Source organism: Phyllobates terribilis, unplaced genomic scaffold (assembly GCF_046119375.1).
Source record: "Phyllobates terribilis strain yellow unplaced genomic scaffold, ASM4611937v1 Scaffold_5__5_contigs__length_657084704, whole genome shotgun sequence".
In the NCBI taxonomy this organism is placed as follows: domain Eukaryota; kingdom Metazoa; phylum Chordata; class Amphibia; order Anura; family Dendrobatidae; genus Phyllobates; species Phyllobates terribilis.
The window spans coordinates 69,907,621-69,927,640 of NW_027362765.1; positions in this window are offsets into that span (position 1 = coordinate 69,907,621).

Below are 20,020 nucleotides of genomic sequence, written 5' to 3' on the forward strand. Positions count from 1 at the left end.
GGACGCTCCTCTACATAACTCATCACACAGCCACGCAGCCCCCTGGATGCCCCTCTACATATCTCCTGACACCAGCCACGCAGCCCCCTGGATACCCCTCTACATACCCCCTCACACCAGCCACGCAGCCGCCTGGATGCCCCTCTACATACCTCCTCACACGAGCCACGCAGCCCCCTGGACGCCCCTCTACATACCTCTTCATACCAGCCACGCAGCCCCCTGGAAGACCTTCTACATACCCCCTCACACCAGCCATGCAGCCCCCTGTACGCCGCTCTACATACCTCCTCACACCAGCCACGCAGCCCCGTGGATGCCCCTTTACATACCTCTCCATACCAGCCACGAAGCGCCCTGGACGACCCTCTACATACCTCCTCACACCAGCCATGCAGCCCCTGGACGCCCTTCTACATACCCCCATGCTTCCTCACACCAGCCACGCAGCCCCCTGGATGCCCCTCTACATGCATCCTCACACCAGCCACGAAGCCCCCTGGATGCCCTTCTACATGCCTCCTCACATAAGACATGCAGCCCCCTGGACGCCTCTCTACATACCTCCTTTCACAAGCCACGCAGCCACCTGGACGCCCCTCTACATGCCTCCTCACACCAGCCACGCAGCCCCCTGGACACCCCTCTACATGCCTCCTCAAATAATCCACGCTGCACCCTGGTCTCCCATCTACATACCTCCTCACACCAGCCACGCAGCCCCCTGGACGCCCCTCTACATACCTCCTCACACCAGCCACACAGCCCCCAGGATGCAGCTTTACATACCTCCTCACACCAGCCACGTAGCCCCCTGGACGCCCTATACATACCTCCTCACACCAGCCACGCTGCCCTCTGGACGCCCCTCTGCATACCTCCTCACACCAGCCACGCAGCCCCCTGGACAGCCCTCTACATGCCTCCTCACAACAGCCACGCAGCCCTCTGGACGCCCCTCAACATACCTCTTCACACCAGCCATGCAGCCCCCTGGACGCCCCTCTGCATACCCCCTCACACCAGCTACGCAGCCGGCTGGACGCCCCTCTACATACCTACACACACGAGCCACGCAGCCCCCTGGACGCCCCTCTACATACCACCTCACACCAGCCACGTAGCCCCCTGGATGCCCCTCTACATACCCCCTCACACCCACCATGCAGCCACCTGGACGCCCTTCTACATACCTACTCACACCAGCCCCGCAGCCTCCTGGACGCCCCTCTACATACCACATCAAACCAGCCATTCAACCCCCTGGACTCCGCTCTACATACCTCCTGACACCAGCCACGCAGCCCCGTGGACACTCCTCTACATACCTCCTCATACCAGCCATGAAGCCCCCTGGATGCCCCTCTACATACCTCCTCACACCAGCCACGCAGCCCCCTGGACGCCACTCTACTTACCCCCATGCTTCCTCACACCAGCCACGCAGCCCCTTGGATGCCCCTCTACATGCCTCCTCACACCAGCCATGCAGCTCCATGGATGCCCCTCTACATACCTCCTCACACCAGCCACGCAGCCGCCTGGACGCACCTCTACATACATCCTCACACGAGCCACGCAGACCCCTGGACGCTGCTCTGCATACCTTCTCACACCAGCCTCGCATCCCCCTGTACGCCTCTCTACATACCTCCTCACACCAGCCACGCAGCCCCCTGGATGTCCCTCTACATACCGCCTCACACCTGCCACGCAGCCCCCTGGATGCCACTTTACATACCCCCTCACACCAGCCAAGCAGCCACCTGGACGCCCCTCTACATACCTCCTCACACCAGCCACGCAGCCCCCTGTATGCCCCTCTACATAGCTTCTCACACCAGCCACGCAGCCCCCTGGACGCCGCTCTATATACCCCCTCACACCAGCCATGCAGCCCCCTGGACGCCACTCTACATACCTACTCACACCAGCCACGCAGCCCCCTGGACGCCCCTCTACATACCCCCTCACACCAGCCATGCAGCCCACTGGACGCCGCTCTACATACCTCCTGACACCAGCCACGCAGCCCCGTGGATGCTCCTCTACATAAATCCTCATACCAGCCATGAAGCCCCCTGGATGCCCCTCTACATACCTCCTCACACCAGTCACGCAGCCCCCTGGACGCCACTCTACATACCCCCATGCTTCCTCACACGAGCCACGCAACCCCCTGGACTCCCCTCTACATACTTCCTCACACCAGCCACACAGCCCCCTGGATGCCCCTATACAAACCTCCTCACACTAGCCACGCAGCCCCCTGGACGCCACTCTACATACGTCCTCACACGAGCCACGCAACCCCCTGGACTCCCCTCTACAATCCACCTCACACAAGCCACGCAGACCAATGGACGCCCCTCTACATACCCCCTCACACCTGCCACGCAATCTCCTGGATGCCCCTCTACATACCTCCTCACACCATCCACGCAGCCCCATGGATGCCCCTCTACATACCTCCTCACACCAGCCACGCAGCCCCCTGGATGCCCCTCTACACAACTACTCACACCACCCACGCAGCCCCCTGGACGCCCCTCTACATACCCCCATGCTTCCTCACACGAGTCACGCAGCCCCCTGGATGCCCGGCTACATGCCTCCTCACACCAGCCACGCAGCCCCCTGGACGCCCCTATACATGTCTCCTCACACCAGCCACGCAGCCACCTGGACGCCCCTCTACATACCTTCTCACTGCAGCCACGCAGCCCCCTGGATGACTCTCTACATACCTTCTCTCATCAGTCACGCAGCCGCCTGGACGCCCCTCTACATACCTGCTCACACGAGCCACGCAGACCCCTGGACGCTGCTCTACATACCTTCTCACACCAGCCACGCATCCCCCTGTACGCCTCTCTACATACCTCCTCACACCAGCCACGCAGCCCCCTGGACGCCCCTCTACATACCTCCTCACACCAGCCATGCAGCCCCCTCGACGCCCCTCTACATACTTCCTCACACCAGCCATGCAGTCCCATGGACGCCCCTCTACATACCTCCTCACACCAGCCACGCAGCCCACTGGACGCCGCTCTACATACCCCCTCACACCAGCCACGCAGCCCCCTGGACGCCCCTCTACATACCGCCTCACACCAGCCATGCAGCCGCCTGTATGCCCCTCTACATGCCTCCTCACACCAGCCACACAGCTCCCTGGACTCACCTCTACATGCCTCCTCACATAAGCCATGCAGCCCCCTGGTCGCCCCTCTACATACCTCCTCACACCGGCCACAGAGCCCCCTGCACGCCCCTCTACATACGTCCTCACACCAGCCACGCAGCCGCCTGGACGCCCCTCTACATACCTCCTCACACCAGCCACGCAGCCCACTGGACGCCCTCCTACATACTTTCTCACACAAGCCACGCAGCTGCCAGGATGCCCCTCTACATACCTCCTCACACCAGCAACGCAGCCCCCTGGACGCCCCTCTACATACCCCCTCACACCAGCCACGCAGCACCCTGGACGCCCCTCTACATACCGCCTCACAACAGCCACGCAGACCCCTGGATGCCCCTCTACTTACCCCCTCACACCAGCCAAGCAGCCACCTGGACGCCCCTCTATATACCTCCTCATACTAGCCACGCAGCCCCCTGTATGCCCCTCTACATAGCTCCTCACACCAGCCACTCAGCCCCCTGGACGCCGCTCTACATAGCCCCTCACACCAGCCACGCAGCCCCCTGGACGCCCCTCTACATACCGCCTCACACCAGCCACGCAGCCCCCTGGATGCCCCTCTACATACCCCCTCACACCAGCTAAGCAGCCGCCTGTACGCCCCTCTACATACCTCCTCACACAAGCCACGCACCCCGCTGTATGCCCGTATACAAACCTCCTCACACCAGCCACGCAGCCCCCTGGACGCCCCTCTACATACCTCCTCACACCAGCCACGCAACCCCTTGGACTCCCCTCTGTTATGTTCTGCTACCAGAGCTAAGGAAAGAGAGGAGATCCGTCCCTACGATAGGACTCAGCTGAATCCCTACGATGTAACAGGGGACCTGATCCTGCGATCAGACCTGCTAAAGTCCTAAGCTAGTCTGTACGGAGACCTATAGATGTGGGGATGGAATCCCTACAAGTACTAAGGACTGGGAGGAAAATGGACACCTCCTAACAGAAATAGTAGCAGACAGACGAACAAACAAAATATATAGAACATAGAGGTCCGTAGACCAAGCAAACTAACAGAGTTGGATACAGAGCACAGGCTAGCTAGAAAGTAGTTATACAATGAAGTCCAGCAAAGCCAGAAGGGCGGAGCAGGATTAAATAGGCCAACAAGGTCATGTGACCAGCAAAGGAAAAAACCTAAGAGCAAGGTTCTAATAGTACCCCCCCTTCTAAGAGGATCCTCCGGATCCCCTAGGACCAGGCTTATCAGGAAATCTCCTGTGAAACGCTCTGATAAGTCTGGACGCGGAAACATCATCTGACCTCACCCAAGAGTTATCCTCGGGTCCGAAACCTTTCCAGGCCACAAGATACTGCAAACTACCTCTATACCGTCTATAGTTAAGGATGCGAGAAATTTCATATTCCCCGTCCTCCACCACCGGAGGAACAGAGGCAGAGGCGTCACCATCCGACACAACAGCTTTTTTTAACAGAGAGACATGAAATACCGGATTAATTCTCCAGGAGGTAGGAACCTCCAACCTAACAGCAGATTGGTTGACAACCTGAAGCACCTTAAAGGGCCCTACAAACTTGGGACCCAATTTCTTAGAAGGAATCCTCAACCGCAGATTCCTAGAGGACAACCAAACCATGTCACCAACAGCGAACAAAACCTTCTGTCGTTTCCTATCAAAGTAGTCTTTAGATTTTCTGTTGGCCTCCTGAAGATTACCACGCACATCCGTCCAAACTCTCTCCAAATCACCGGAAAAATTCTCCTCCTCAGGCACGGCAGATCCCAACTTGGAGAACGACCCAAACGACGGATGTCTCCCAGAACAACAAAAAAAAGGCGAACAACCAGCAGAAGAAGATGTATGATTGTTCAGAGCAAATTCAGCAAGTGGCAGAAACTCAGACCACCCCTCTTGATTGTCTGCCACAAAACAACGCAAGAACTGCTCAACATCCTGGTTTTTCCTTTCTGTCTGGCCATTAGATTCAGGATGATATCCGGACGAGAACGATAAATGAACTCCCAACCTGTCACAAAAGGCACGCCAAAAACGAGCCACGAACTGAGGACCTCTATCAGAAACAATGTCAGTAGGAACGCCATGAAGTCTGACAATTTCCTTGACAAAGGCCTTAGCGAGAGTTTTAGCGCAGGGCAGTTTGACGAAGGGAACCAAGTGACACATCTTGCTAAAACGGTCCACGACCACCCAGATGACAGTAAAACCCTCAGAGGGGGGAAGGTCAGTTATAAAGTCCATAGCCAAATGTGTCCAAGGAGCACTGGGAACCTCCAAAGGACAAAGCAACCCCGCAGCAGGAGTATGTGAGGACTTAGATCTAGCACAAATAGTACATTGGCGCACCCACTTAATGACTTCCTTCTGCCATCCAGGCCACCAAAAACTGCGACCCACCAGTCTCTTGGTCTCAGAGATTCCGGGATGACCTGCCAACCGAGATTCGTGACACTCAACAAACAAATCTCTCCTAAAGGTCCCAGGCACAAACAACCTCCCATGAGGAGTGTTAGATGGGGCATTCTCCTGTGCTTTAAGAATCTCATCTTCCAAAACGGAGTCCAAAGCAGCTATCACAACACCTTCTTGTAAAATGTTCTCCTCTTTCTCAGCACCGACTATGGGAGAAAAACTGCGAGACAAGGCATCCGCCTTAACATTCTTAGTACCAGGGATGTAAGTAACGGAGAAATTAAACCGCGAGAAAAACAGTGCCCACCTAGCCTGACGGGCATTCAGGCGCTTGGCAGCATCAAGATATATCAGATTTTTATGATCCGTAAGAACCTGAACGGGAAATTCCGCACCTTCCAAGAAGTGTTCAAATGCGAGTTTAATAGCCAATAATTCCCGATTACCAATATCGTAATTCAGTTCAGTCTCCGAAAATTTTTTTGAAAAAAAAGCACAGGGATGTAATCCATCCCCGTTATCCTGAGACAATACTGCGCCAACCCCCACAGAGGAAGCATCAACCTCAACCAAAAACGGCTTAGTCACATCAGGCTGCATAAGGATGGGAGCAGAGGTGAACCTCTCCTTGAGATACACAAAAGCTTCAATAGCCTCAGAAGACCACTGAACCGCATCAGCACCTTTCCTGGTGAGATCGGTCAGAGGTTTGACAATACTAGAAAATTTTTTTATGAATTTTCTGTAATAATTGGCGAAACCTAAAAACCTCTGTATCGATTTCAAACCAATAGGCCTAGGCCATTCCTGTACAGCTTGAACTTTAACCGGGTCCATCTCAAAACCTTCGCTGGAGATAATGTAACCCAAAAAACTAATTCTCTGTACAGCGAACTCACATTTCTCCAGCTTAGCAAAAAGCGAATTGTCCATTAACAACTGTAATACCTCACGTACGCTCCGCCAATGAGACTCCAGATCCGGCGAATAAATCAAAATGTCATCCAAATACACAACCACATTTTTGCCGATCAAAGGTCTAAGGATGTCATTAATAAGATTCTGAAAAAATGCAGGAGCATTGGTAAGACCAAAAGGCATCACCAGATTCTCAAAATGACCCACAGGAGTGTTAAAAGCAGTCTTCCATTCGTCACCCTCCTTCATGCGCAACAGATTGTATGCCCCCTTAAGGTCAATTTTAGAGAACCACTTGGCCCCCATTAACTGGTTAAATAAATCAGGAATCAATGGCAGTGGGTAAGGATTGCGTACAGTAATTTTGTTAATCTCACGAAAATCCAGACAAGGACGTAAACCGCCATCCTTTTTTTTTACAAAAAAAAATCCAACCGCCACAGGAGACTTAGAAGGCCTAATGTGACCGGCGGCCAAACTTGTCTGTATGTATTCCTCCAAAGCCTTCCTCTCAGGAATAGTAAGGTTAAATAAACGACTTTTAGGAAGAGTCGCTCCAGGGACAAATTCAATAGAGCAATCATAGTCTCTATGGGGAGGCAAAACCTGCGATTCCTTCTCAGAAAAAACTCTCCAAAAATCCTGAATAGGAACAGGCAATTCTCCCCTATCCAAAGCTGCAATACGCCCGTTACAACACTTGTCATAACATTTATGGCTCCAGGATTTAATTTCACTGGTAGACCAATCCAGTACAGGATTGTGAAATTTTAACCAGGGCAATCCCAATATTACTGGAGAAGGCAAGTTATTCAACACTACCAAATCCAATTTCTCATGGTGAACACCATTAATAGTGAGAGGAAATTCACAGACCTTGAGAGTAATATTCTTCAAAGGGGAACCATCCACAGAAACCACAGCAATGGGGGATGATAAAGGTTCGGGTTTTAAATTGAGTCTTTCCAAGAATCCCCCATCAATTACATTCAGAGTAGACCCACAATCGACAAACACCCGAAATTCCATTAATTTTTCCTGAGCAATCGTGGAAGCAGCTAAAAATACACCCTTGGAATTTAAACAGGCAATACGGGCATGACTGACCATTTTTTTTTCTTTCTTCATACGAAGCTCACAGCCTTTAATCAAATGACCAGATTTTCCGCAATAGAAACACAAGCCTTCAAAAAGTCTACGGTCTTTTTCTTGAGAGCGAGGTGCCACCGATCCAATCTCCATCGGTTCACCACTGTTAGTACACTCATTCTCATAACCAAAAACTGACATAGCAGAGGATTTGCTCTCATTAACCCTTGCACGCAGTCTTCTATCCACCCGTATAGCTAATTGCATAGCCTGTTGCAAATCTTCAGGTGTAGGATAAGCAATTAGCAGGTCTTTAACCCTTTCATTGAGCCCAGCAAGAAATAGACTTTTCAGAGCAGAATCGTTCCACCCTGTTTGAGTAGACCATCGACGGAAATGAGTACAATATTTTTCCACATTACCTGATCCCTGTCTCAAACGTCTTAACTCAGTCTCAGCTGATGCGACACGGTCAGGATCATCATATAATAGCCCCAAAGCAGAAAAAAAACTATCCACTGATCTGAAGCATGTATCACTAGTTTGCAAAGAAAAGGCCCACTCCTGAGGCTCTTTGCGCAAAAGTGACATTATGAACCCTATGCGCTGGGATTCATCCCCAGAGGACTTGGGTCTCAAACGAAAATATAATAAGCAAGCATTTTTAAATGAAAAAAATTCTCGGTGTTCACCAAAAAATAAATCCGGCAAACATACCTTAGGCTCCAAGAAATGTGCTCCAGGACAGTTACTCACGTGCTGACGGAGCTCGGCCACCTCCAGAGAGAGTCCCTGCAGGCGATGAGCCAAATCCTGAACCGACACCATGATGGAACAGAAAAATCTTTCCTTAGAGAATTTGCAGGCTGGACTTACTGTTATGTTCTGCTACCAGAGCTAAGAAAAGAGAGGAGATCTGTCCCTACGATAGAACTCAGCTGAATCCCTACGATGTAACAGGGGACCTGATCCTGCGATCAGACCTGCTAAAGTCCTAAGCTAGTCTGTACGGAGACCTATAGATGTGGGGATGGAATCCCTACAAGTACTAAGGACTGGGAGGAAAATGGACACCTCCTAACAGAAATAGTAGCAGACAGACGAACAAACAAAATATATAGAACATAGAGGTCCGTAGACCAAGCAAACTAACAGAGTTGGATACAGAGCACAGGCTAGCTAGAAAGTAGTTATACAATGAAGTCCAGCAAAGCCAGAAGGGCGGAGCAGGATTAAATAGGCCAACAAGGTCATGTGACCAGCAAAGGAAAAAACCTAAGAGCAAGGTTCTAACACCCTCTACATAACTCCTCACACCAGCCACACAGCCCCCTGAACGCCCATCTACATACCCCATCACACCAGCCACGCAGCCCCATGGATGCCCCTCTGCAAACTTCCTCACACCAGCCACGCAACCCCCTGGATGCCCCTCTACATACTTCCTCACACCAGCCACGCAACCCCCTGGACGCCGCTCTACATACCTTCTCACACCAGCCACGCAGCCCCCTGTACGCCCCTCTACATACCTCCTCACACCAGCCACGCAGGCCCCTGGATGCCCCTCTACATACCCCCTCACACCAGCCACGCAGCCCCCTGGACGCCCCTCTAGATACCGCCTCACACCAGCCACGCAGCCCCCTGGACGCCCCTCTACATACCTCCTCACATGAGCCAGACAACCACCTGGACTCCCCTCTACATACCTCCTCAAATCAGCCACACAACCCCCTGGATGCCCTTATACAAACCTCCTCACACCAGCCACGCAGCCCCCTGGACGTCCCTCTACATACCTCCTCACAGAAGCCACGCAACCTCCTGGACTCCCCTCTGCAAACCACATCACACCAGCCACACAGCCCCCTGGACGCCCCTCTACATACCCCCTCACACCAGCCACGCAGCCCCCTGGACGCCCCTCTGCATACCTCCTCACACCATCATCGCAGCCCCGTGGATGCCCCTCTACATACCTCCTCACACCAGCCACGCAGCCCCCTGGACGCCCCTCTACATACCCCAATGCTTCCTCACACCAGCCACGCAACCCCCTGGATGCCCATCTACATGCCTCCTTACACCAGCCACGCAGCCCCCTGGACGCCCCTCTACATTCATCCTCACATAAGCCACGCAGCCCCCTTGTCACCCCTCTACATACCTACTCACACCGGCCACGCAGCCACCTGGACGCCCCTCTACATACGTCCTCACATCAGCCACGCAGCCGCCAGGACGCCCGTCTGCATACCTCCTCACACCAGCCACGCAGCCCAGTGGATGCCCCACTACAAACCTTCTCACACCAGCCACGCAGCCGCCTGGACGCCCCTCTACATACCTCCTCACACCAGCCACGCAGCCCCCTGGATGCCCTTCTACACTCCTCCTCACACCAGCCACGCAGCACCCTGGACGCCCCTTTACATACCCCCTCACACCAGCCATGCAGCCCCCTGGACGCCGCTCTACATACCTTCAAACACCAGCCACGCAGCCCCCTGTACGCCCCTCTACATACCTCCTCACTCCAGCCACGCAGCCCCCTGGACGACCTTCTACATACATTCTCACACCAGCCACGCAGCCCGCTGGACGCCAATCTACATACCCCCATGCATCCTCACAACAGCTATGCAGCCCCCTGGTCGCCCCTCTACATACTTCCTCACACCAGCCACGCAGCCGCCTGGATGCCCTTCTACATACCTCCTCACATCAGCCACGCAGCCCCCTGGACGCCCCTCTACATACCTCCTCACACCAGCCACGCAGCACCCTGGACGCCCCTCTACATACCCCTTCACACCAGCCAGGCAGCCCCCTGGACGCCGCTCTACATACCTCCTCACACCAGCCACGCAGCCCCCAGGACGCCCCTCTACATACCTCCTCACACCAGCCACCCAGCCCCCTGGATGCCGCTCTACATACCTCCTCACACCAGCTACGCAGCCCCCTGGATGCCCCTCTATACTCCTCCTCACACCAGCCACGCAGCCCCCTGGATGCCCCTCTACATACCCCCTCACACCAGCCACACAGCCCCCTGGACGCCGTTCTACATACCTCCTCACACCAGACACGCAGCCCCCTGGATGCCTCTCTACATACGTTCACACACCAGCCATGCAGCCCCCTGTACACCCCTCTACATACCTCCTCACACCATACACGCAGTCCCCTGGACAACCTTCTACATACCTTCTCACACCAGCCACGCAGCCCCCTGGACCCCCCTCTACATACCCCCTTTCATCGTCATACCAGCCATACAGCCCCCTCGACAACCCTCTACATGCCTCCTCACACCAGCCATGCAGCCGCCTCGAAGCCCATCTACATGCCTCCTCACATAAGCCACGCAGCCCCCTGGTCGCCCTTCTACATACTTCCTCACACTAGCCACGCAGCCGCCTGGACGCCCCTCTACATACCTCCTCACATCAGCCACGCAGCCCCCAGGACGCCCCTCTACATACCTCCTCACACCAGCCACGCAGCACCCTGGATGCCCCTCTACATACCCCTTCACACCAGCCAGGCAGCCACCTGGACGCAGCACTACATACCTCCTCACACCAGCCATGCAGCCCCCTGGATGCCGCTATACATACCTTCTCACACCAGCCTCGCTGCCCCCTGTACGCCCTTCTACATACCTCCTCATACCAGTCACGCCGCCCCCTGGACGACCCTCTACATACCTCCTCACACCAGCCACGCAGCCCCCTACACGACCGTCTACATACCCCCATGCTTCCTCATACCAGCCACGTAGCCCCCTGGATGCCCCTCTACATGCCTCCTCACAACAGCCACGCAGCCCCCTCGACGCCCCTCTACATGCCTCCTCACATAACCCACGCAGCCCCCTGTTCGCCCCTCTACATACCTCCTCACACCAGCCACTCAGTCGCCTGGACACCCCTCTACATACCTCCTCACACCTGCCACACAGCCCCCTGGACGCCCATCTACATACACCCTCACACCAGCCATGCAACCCCCTGGACGCCCCTCTACATACATCCTCACACCAGCCATGCAGCCCCCTGGACGCCCCTCTACATACCACCTCACACCAGCCACGCAGCAACCTGGACGCCGCTCTACATACCTCCTCACACCAGCCACGCAGCCCCCTGGATGCCGCTCTACATACCTTCTCACACCATCCACGCAGCCCCCTGTACGCTACTCTACATACATCCTCACACGAGCCACGCAGCCCCCTGGACGCACCTCTACATACCTCCTCACACCAGCCACGCAGACCCGTGGACAACCCTCTACATACCTCCTCATACTAGCCACGCAGCCCACTGGACGCCCATCTACATACCTCCTCACACCAGCCACCCAGTCCCCTGGATGCCCCTCTACATACTCCCCTGCTTCCTCACTCCAGGCACGCAGCCCCCTGGTTGCCCCTCTACATGCCTCCTCACACCAGCCACGCAGCTCCCTGGACGCCCCTCTTCATGCCTCCTCACATAAGCCACGCAGCCCCCTGGACGTCCCTCTACATACATCCTCACACCAGCCACTCAGACCTATGGACGCCGCTCTACATACCTCCTCACACCAGCCACGCAGCCCCGTGGATGCCCCTCTACATACCCACTCACACCAGTCACGCAGCCCCCTGGACGACCCTCTACATACCCCCTCACACCAGCCACGCAGCCCCCTGGATGCCGCTATACATACCTCCTCACACCAGCCACGCAGCCGTGTGGATGCTCCTCTACATACACCCTCACACCAGTCACCCAGCCCCCTGGACGCACCTCTACGTAACCCCTCACAACAGAAACGCAGCCCCCTGGACACCCCTCTACATACCCCCTCACACCAGCCACGCAGCCCGTGGATGCACCTGTACATACAGCCTCACACCAGCCACGCAGCCCCCTGGTCGCCCCTCTGCAATCTCCCTTAAACCAGCCAAGCAGCCGCCTGGACGCCCCTCTACATAGCTCCTCACACCAGCCACGCAGTACCCTGGACGCCCCTCTGCATACACCCTGACACAAGCTATGCAGCCCCCTGGATGCCCCTCTACATGCCTTCACACACGAGCCACGCAACCCCCTGGACTCCCCTCTACATACCTCCTCACAACAGCCACACAGCCCCCTGGACACCCCTATACAAACCTCCTCAAACCAGCCACGCAGCCCCCTGGACGCCCCTCTACATACCCCCATGCTTCCTCACACCAGCCACGCAGCCCCCTGGATGCCCCTCTACATGCCACCTCACAGCAGCCACGCAGCCCCCTGGACGCCCCTCTCCATGCCTCCTCACATAAGCCACACAGCCCCCTGGTCGTCCCTCTACATGCCTCCTCACACCGGCCACGCAGACCCCTGGACGCCCCTCTACATACGTCCTCACACCAGCTACTCAGCCGCCTGGATGCCCTTCTACATACCTCCTTACACCAGCCACGCAGCCCACTGGACGCCCCGCTACATACCTTCTCACACCAGCCACGCAGCCTCCTGGACGCCCCTCTACATACCTCCTCTCACCAGCCACGCAGCCCCCTGGACGCCCCTCTACATACCCCCTCACACCAGCCACTCAGCCCCCTGGACGCCGATCTACATACATCCTCACACCAGCCACGCAGCCCCCTGGACGACACTCTAATACCTTCTCACACCAGCCACGCAGCCCCCTGTACGCCCCTCTACATACCTCCTCACACCAGCCACGCAGCCCCCTGGACGACCTTCTACATACCTTCTCACACCAGCCACGCAGCCCCCTGGATGCCCCTCTACATACCCCCATGCATCCTCACACCAGCCATGCAGCCCCCTGGATGACCCTCTACATGCCTCCTCACACCAGCCATGCAGCCCCCTCGACTCTCCTCTACATACCTCCTCACACGAGCCACGCAACCCCCTGGACCCCCCTCTACAATCCACCTCACACCAGCCACGCAGCCCCCTGGACGCCCCTCTACATACCCCCTCACACCAGCCACACAGCCCCAAGGACGCCCCTCTACATAACTCCTCACACCATCCACGCAGCCCCGTGGATGCCCCTCTACATAACTTCTCACAACAGCAACGCCGCCCCCTGGACGCCCCTCTACACACCTCCTCACACCACCCACGCAGCCCCCTGGATGCCCCTCTACATACCCCCATGCTTCCTCACTCCAGCCACGCAGCCCCCTGGATGCCCCTCTTCATGTCTCCTCACACCAGCCACACAGCCTCCTGGACACCCCTCTACATGCCTACTCACATAAGCCACGCAGCCCCCTGGTCGCCCCTCTACATACCTCCTCACATCAGCCATGCAGCCCACTGGACGCCCCGCTACATACCTTCTCACACCAGCCACGCAGCCGCCTGGACGCCCCTCTACATACCTCCTCACACCAGCCACGCAGCTCCCTGGACGTCCCTCTACAATCCTCCTCACACCAGACACGCAGCCCCCTGGACGCCCCTCTACATACCCCCTCACACCAGCCACGCAGACCGCTGGACGCCGCTCTACATACATCCTCACACCAGCCGCAGCCCCCTGGACGACGCTCTAATACCTTCTCACACCAGTCACGCAGCCCCCTGTATGCCACTCTACATACCTTATCACACCAGACACGCAACCCCCCTGACGACCTTCTACATACCTTCTCACACCAGCCACGCAGCCCCCTGGACGCCCCTATACATACCCCCATGCATCCTCACACCAGCCATGCAGCCCCCTGGATACCCCTCTACATACCCCCTCACACCAGCCACACAGCCCCAAGGACGCCCCTCTACATAACTCCTCACACCATTCACGCAGCCCCGTGGATGCCACTCTACATAGCTCCTCACACCAGCCACGCCACCCCCTGGACGCCCCTCTACACACCTCCTCACACCACCCACGCAGCCCCCTGGATGCCCCTCTACATACCCCCATGCTTCCTCACTCCAGCCACGCAGCCCCCTGGATGCCCCTCTACATGCCTCCTCACACCAGCCACACAGCCTCCTGGACGCCCCTCTATATGCCTCCTCACATAAGCCACGCAGCCCCCTGGTCGCCCCTCTACATACCTCCTCACACGAGCCACGCAGCCCACTGGACGCCCCTCTACATAAATTCTCACACCAGCCATGCAGCGGCCTGGACGCCCCTCTACATACCTCCTCACACCAGCCACGCAGCTCCCTGGACGTCCCTCTACAATCCTCCTCACACCAGCCGCGCAGCCCCCTGGATGCCCCTCTACATACCCCCTCACACCAGCCTTGCAGACCCCTGGACACCGCTCTACATACATCCTCACACCAGCCACGCAGCCCCCTGGACGACGCTCTAATACCTTCTCACACCAGCCACGCAGCCCCCTGTACGCCCCTCTACATACCGCCTCACACCAGACACGCAACCCTCCGGACGACCTTCTACATACCTTCTCACACCAGCCGCGCAACCCCCTGGACTCCCCTCTACAATCCACCTCACACCAGCCACGCAGCCCCCTGGATACCCCTCTACATACCCCCTCACACCAGCCACACAGCCCCAAGGACGCCCCTCTACATAACTCCTCACACCATTCACGCAGCCCCGTGGATGCCCCTCTACATAGCTCCTCACACCAGCCACGCCACCCCCTGGACGCCCCTCTACACACCTCCTCACACCACCCACGCAGCCCCCTGGATGCCCCTCTACATACCCCCATGCTTCCTCACTCCAGCCACGCAGCCCCCTGGATGCCCCTCTACATGCCTCCTCACACCAGCCACACAGCCTCCTGGACGCCCCTCTATATGCCTCCTCACATAAGCCACGCAGCCCCCTGGTCGCCCCTCTACATACCTCCTCACACGAGCCATGCAGCCCACTGGACGCCCCTCTACATAACTTCTCACACCAGCCATACAGCGGCCTGGACGCCCGTCTACATACCTCCTCACACCAGCCACGCAGCTCCCTGGACGTCCCTCTACAATTCTCCTCACACCAGCCGCGCAGCCCCCTGGACGCCCCTCTACATACCCCCTCACACCAGCCTTACAGACCCCTGGACACCGCTCTACATACATCCTCACACCAGCCACGCAGCCCCCTGGACGACGCTCTAATACCTTCTCACACCAGCCACGCAGCCCCCTGTATGCCCCTCTACATACCGCCTCACACCAGACACGCAACCCTCCGGACGACCTTCTACATACCTTCTCACACCAGCCGCGCAGCCCCCTGGACGCCCCTATACATACCCCCATGCATCCTCACACCAGCCATGCAGCCCCCTGGATGCCCCTCTACATGCCTCCTCACACCAGCCACGCAGCCCCCTCGACGCCCCTCTACATGCCTCCTCACATAAGCCACGCAGCCCACTGGTCGCCCCTCTACCTACTTCCTCACACCAGCCACGCAGCCGCCTGGACGCCCCTCTACATACCTCCTCACACCAGCCACGCAGCCCCCTGGACGCCCCTCTACATACCTCCTCAGACCAGCCACGCAGCCCCCTGGACGCCCCTCTACATACCCCTTCACACCAACCAGGCAGCCCCCTAGACGCCCCTCTACATACCTCCTCACACCAGCCACGCAGCCCCCTGGACGCCCCTCTACATACCTCCTCAGACCAGCCACGCAGCCCCCTGGACGCCCCTCTACATACCCCTTCACACCAACCAGGCAGCCCCCTGGACGCCCCTCTACATACCTCCTCACACCAACCACGCAGCCCCATGGACGCCCCTTTACATGCCCCCTCACACCAGCCACGCAGCCCCCTGGACGCCGCTCTTCATACCTTCTCACACCAGCCACGCTGCCCTCTGTACGGCCCACTACATACCTCTTCACACCAGTCACGCCGCCCCCTGGACGACCCTCTACATCCTCCTCACACCAGCCACGCAGCCCCCTAGACGACCGTCTACATACCCCCATGCTTCCTCATACCAGCCACGTAGCCCCCTGGATGCCCCTCTACATGCCTCCTCACACCAGCCACGCAGCCCCCTGGACGCCACTCTACATACACCCTCACACCAGCCACGCAGCCCCCTGGACGCCACTCTACATACACCCTCACACAAGCCATGCAACCCCCTGGACGCCGCTCTACATACCTCCTCACACCAGCCACGCAGCCCCGTGGACACCCCTCTACATACCTCCTCATACCAGCCACGCAGCCCACTGGAAGCCCCTCTACATACCTCCTCACACCAGTCATACAGTCCCCTGGACGCCCCTCTACATACCCCCATGCTTCCTCACTCCAGGCACGCAGCCCCGTGGATGCCCCTCTACATGCCTCCTCACACCAGCCACGCAGCTCCCTGGACGTCCCTCTACAATCCTCCTCACACCAGACACGCAGCCCCCTGGACGCCCCTCTACATACCCCCTCACACCAGCCACGCAGACCGCTGGACGCCGCTCTACATACATCCTCACACCAGCCGCAGCCCCCTGGACGACGCTCTAATACCTTCTCACACCAGTCACGCAGCCCCCTGTATGCCACTCTACATACCTTATCACACCAGACACGCAACCCCCCTGACGACCTTCTACATACCTTCTCACACCAGCCACGCAGCCCCCTGGACGCCCCTATACATACCCCCATGCATCCTCACACCAGCCATGCAGCCCCCTGGATACCCCTCTACATACCCCCTCACACCAGCCACACAGCCCCAAGGACGCCCCTCTACATAACTCCTCACACCATTCACGCAGCCCCGTGGATGCCACTCTACATAGCTCCTCACACCAGCCACGCCACCCCCTGGACGCCCCTCTACACACCTCCTCACACCACCCACGCAGCCCCCTGGATGCCCCTCTACATACCCCCATGCTTCCTCACTCCAGCCACGCAGCCCCCTGGATGCCCCTCTACATGCCTCCTCACACCAGCCACACAGCCTCCTGGACGCCCCTCTATATGCCTCCTCACATAAGCCACGCAGCCCCCTGGTCGCCCCTCTACATACCTCCTCACACGAGCCACGCAGCCCACTGGACGCCCCTCTACATAAATTCTCACACCAGCCATGCAGCGGCCTGGACGCCCCTCTACATACCTCCTCACACCAGCCACGCAGCTCCCTGGACGTCCCTCTACAATCCTCCTCACACCAGCCGCGCAGCCCCCTGGATGCCCCTCTACATACCCCCTCACACCAGCCTTGCAGACCCCTGGACACCGCTGTACATACATCCTCACACCAGCCACGCAGCCCCCTGGACGACGCTCTAATACCTTCTCACACCAGCCACGCAGCCCCCTGTACGCCCCTCTACATACCGCCTCACACCAGACACGCAACCCTCCGGACGACCTTCTACATACCTTCTCACACCAGCCGCGCAACCCCCTGGACTCCCCTCTACAATCCACCTCACACCAGCCACGCAGCCCCCTGGATACCCCTCTACATACCCCCTCACACCAGCCACACAGCCCCAAGGACGCCCCTCTACATAACTCCTCACACCATTCACGCAGCCCCGTGGATGCCCCTCTACATAGCTCCTCACACCAGCCACGCCACCCCCTGGACGCCCCTCTACACACCTCCTCACACCACCCACGCAGCCCCCTGGATGCCCCTCTACATACCCCCATGCTTCCTCACTCCAGCCACGCAGCCCCCTGGATGCCCCTCTACATGCCTCCTCACACCAGCCACACAGCCTCCTGGACGCCCCTCTATATGCCTCCTCACATAAGCCACGCAGCCCCCTGGTCGCCCCTCTACATACCTCCTCACACGAGCCATGCAGCCCACTGGACGCCCCTCTACATAACTTCTCACACCAGCCATACAGCGGCCTGGACGCCCGTCTACATACCTCCTCACACCAGCCACGCAGCTCCCTGGACGTCCCTCTACAATTCTCCTCACACCAGCCGCGCAGCCCCCTGGACGCCCCTCTACATACCCCCTCACACCAGCCTTACAGACCCCTGGACACCGCTCTACATACATCCTCACACCAGCCACGCAGCCCCCTGGACGACGCTCTAATACCTTCTCACACCAGCCACGCAGCCCCCTGTATGCCCCTCTACATACCGCCTCACACCAGACACGCAACCCTCCGGACGACCTTCTACATACCTTCTCACACCAGCCGCGCAGCCCCCTGGACGCCCCTATACATACCCCCATGCATCCTCACACCAGCCATGCAGCCCCCTGGATGCCCCTCTACATGCCTCCTCACACCAGCCACGCAGCCCCCTCGACGCCCCTCTACATGCCTCCTCACATAAGCCACGCAGCCCACTGGTCGCCCCTCTACCTACTTCCTCACACCAGCCACGCAGCCGCCTGGACGCCCCTCTACATACCTCCTCACACCAGCCACGCAGCCCCCTGGACGCCCCTCTACATACCTCCTCAGACCAGCCACGCAGCCCCCTGGACGCCCCTCTACATACCCCTTCACACCAACCAGGCAGCCCCCTAGACGCCCCTCTACATACCTCCTCACACCAGCCACGCAGCCCCCTGGACGCCCCTCTACATACCTCCTCAGACCAGCCACGCAGCCCCCTGGACGCCCCTCTACATACCCCTTCACACCAACCAGGCAGCCCCCTGGACGCCCCTCTACATACCTCCTCACACCAACCACGCAGCCCCATGGACGCCCCTTTACATGCCCCCTCACACCAGCCACGCAGCCCCCTGGACGCCGCTCTTCATACCTTCTCACACCAGCCACGCTGCCCTCTGTACGGCCCACTACATACCTCTTCACACCAGTCACGCCGCCCCCTTGACGACCCTCTACATACCTCCTCACACCAGCCACGCAGCCCCCTAGACGACCGTCTACATACCGCCATGCTTCCTCATACCAGCCACGTAGCCCCCTGGATGCCCCTCTACATGCCTCCTCACACCAGCCACGCAGCCCCCTGGACGCCACTCTACATACACCCTCACACCAGCCACGCAGCCCCCTGGACGCCACTCTACATACACCCTCACACAAGCCACGCAGCCCACTGGAAGCCCCTCTACATACCTCCTCACACCAGTCATACAGTCCCCTGGACGCCCCTCTACATACCCCCATGCTTCTTCACTCCAGGCACGCAGCCCCGTGGATGCCCCTCTACATGCCTCCTCACACCAGCCACGCAGCTCCCTGGACGCCCCTCTTCATGCCTGCTCACATAAGCCGCGCAGCCCCCTGGACGCCCCCCTACATACCTCCTCACACCAGCCACGCAGCCCCCTGGTCGCCCCTCTACATACATCCTCACACCAGCCCCTCAGTCCCATGGACGCCCCTCTACTTACCTCCTCACACCAGCCACGCAGCCCCTTGGATGACCCTCTACATACCCCCTCACACCAGC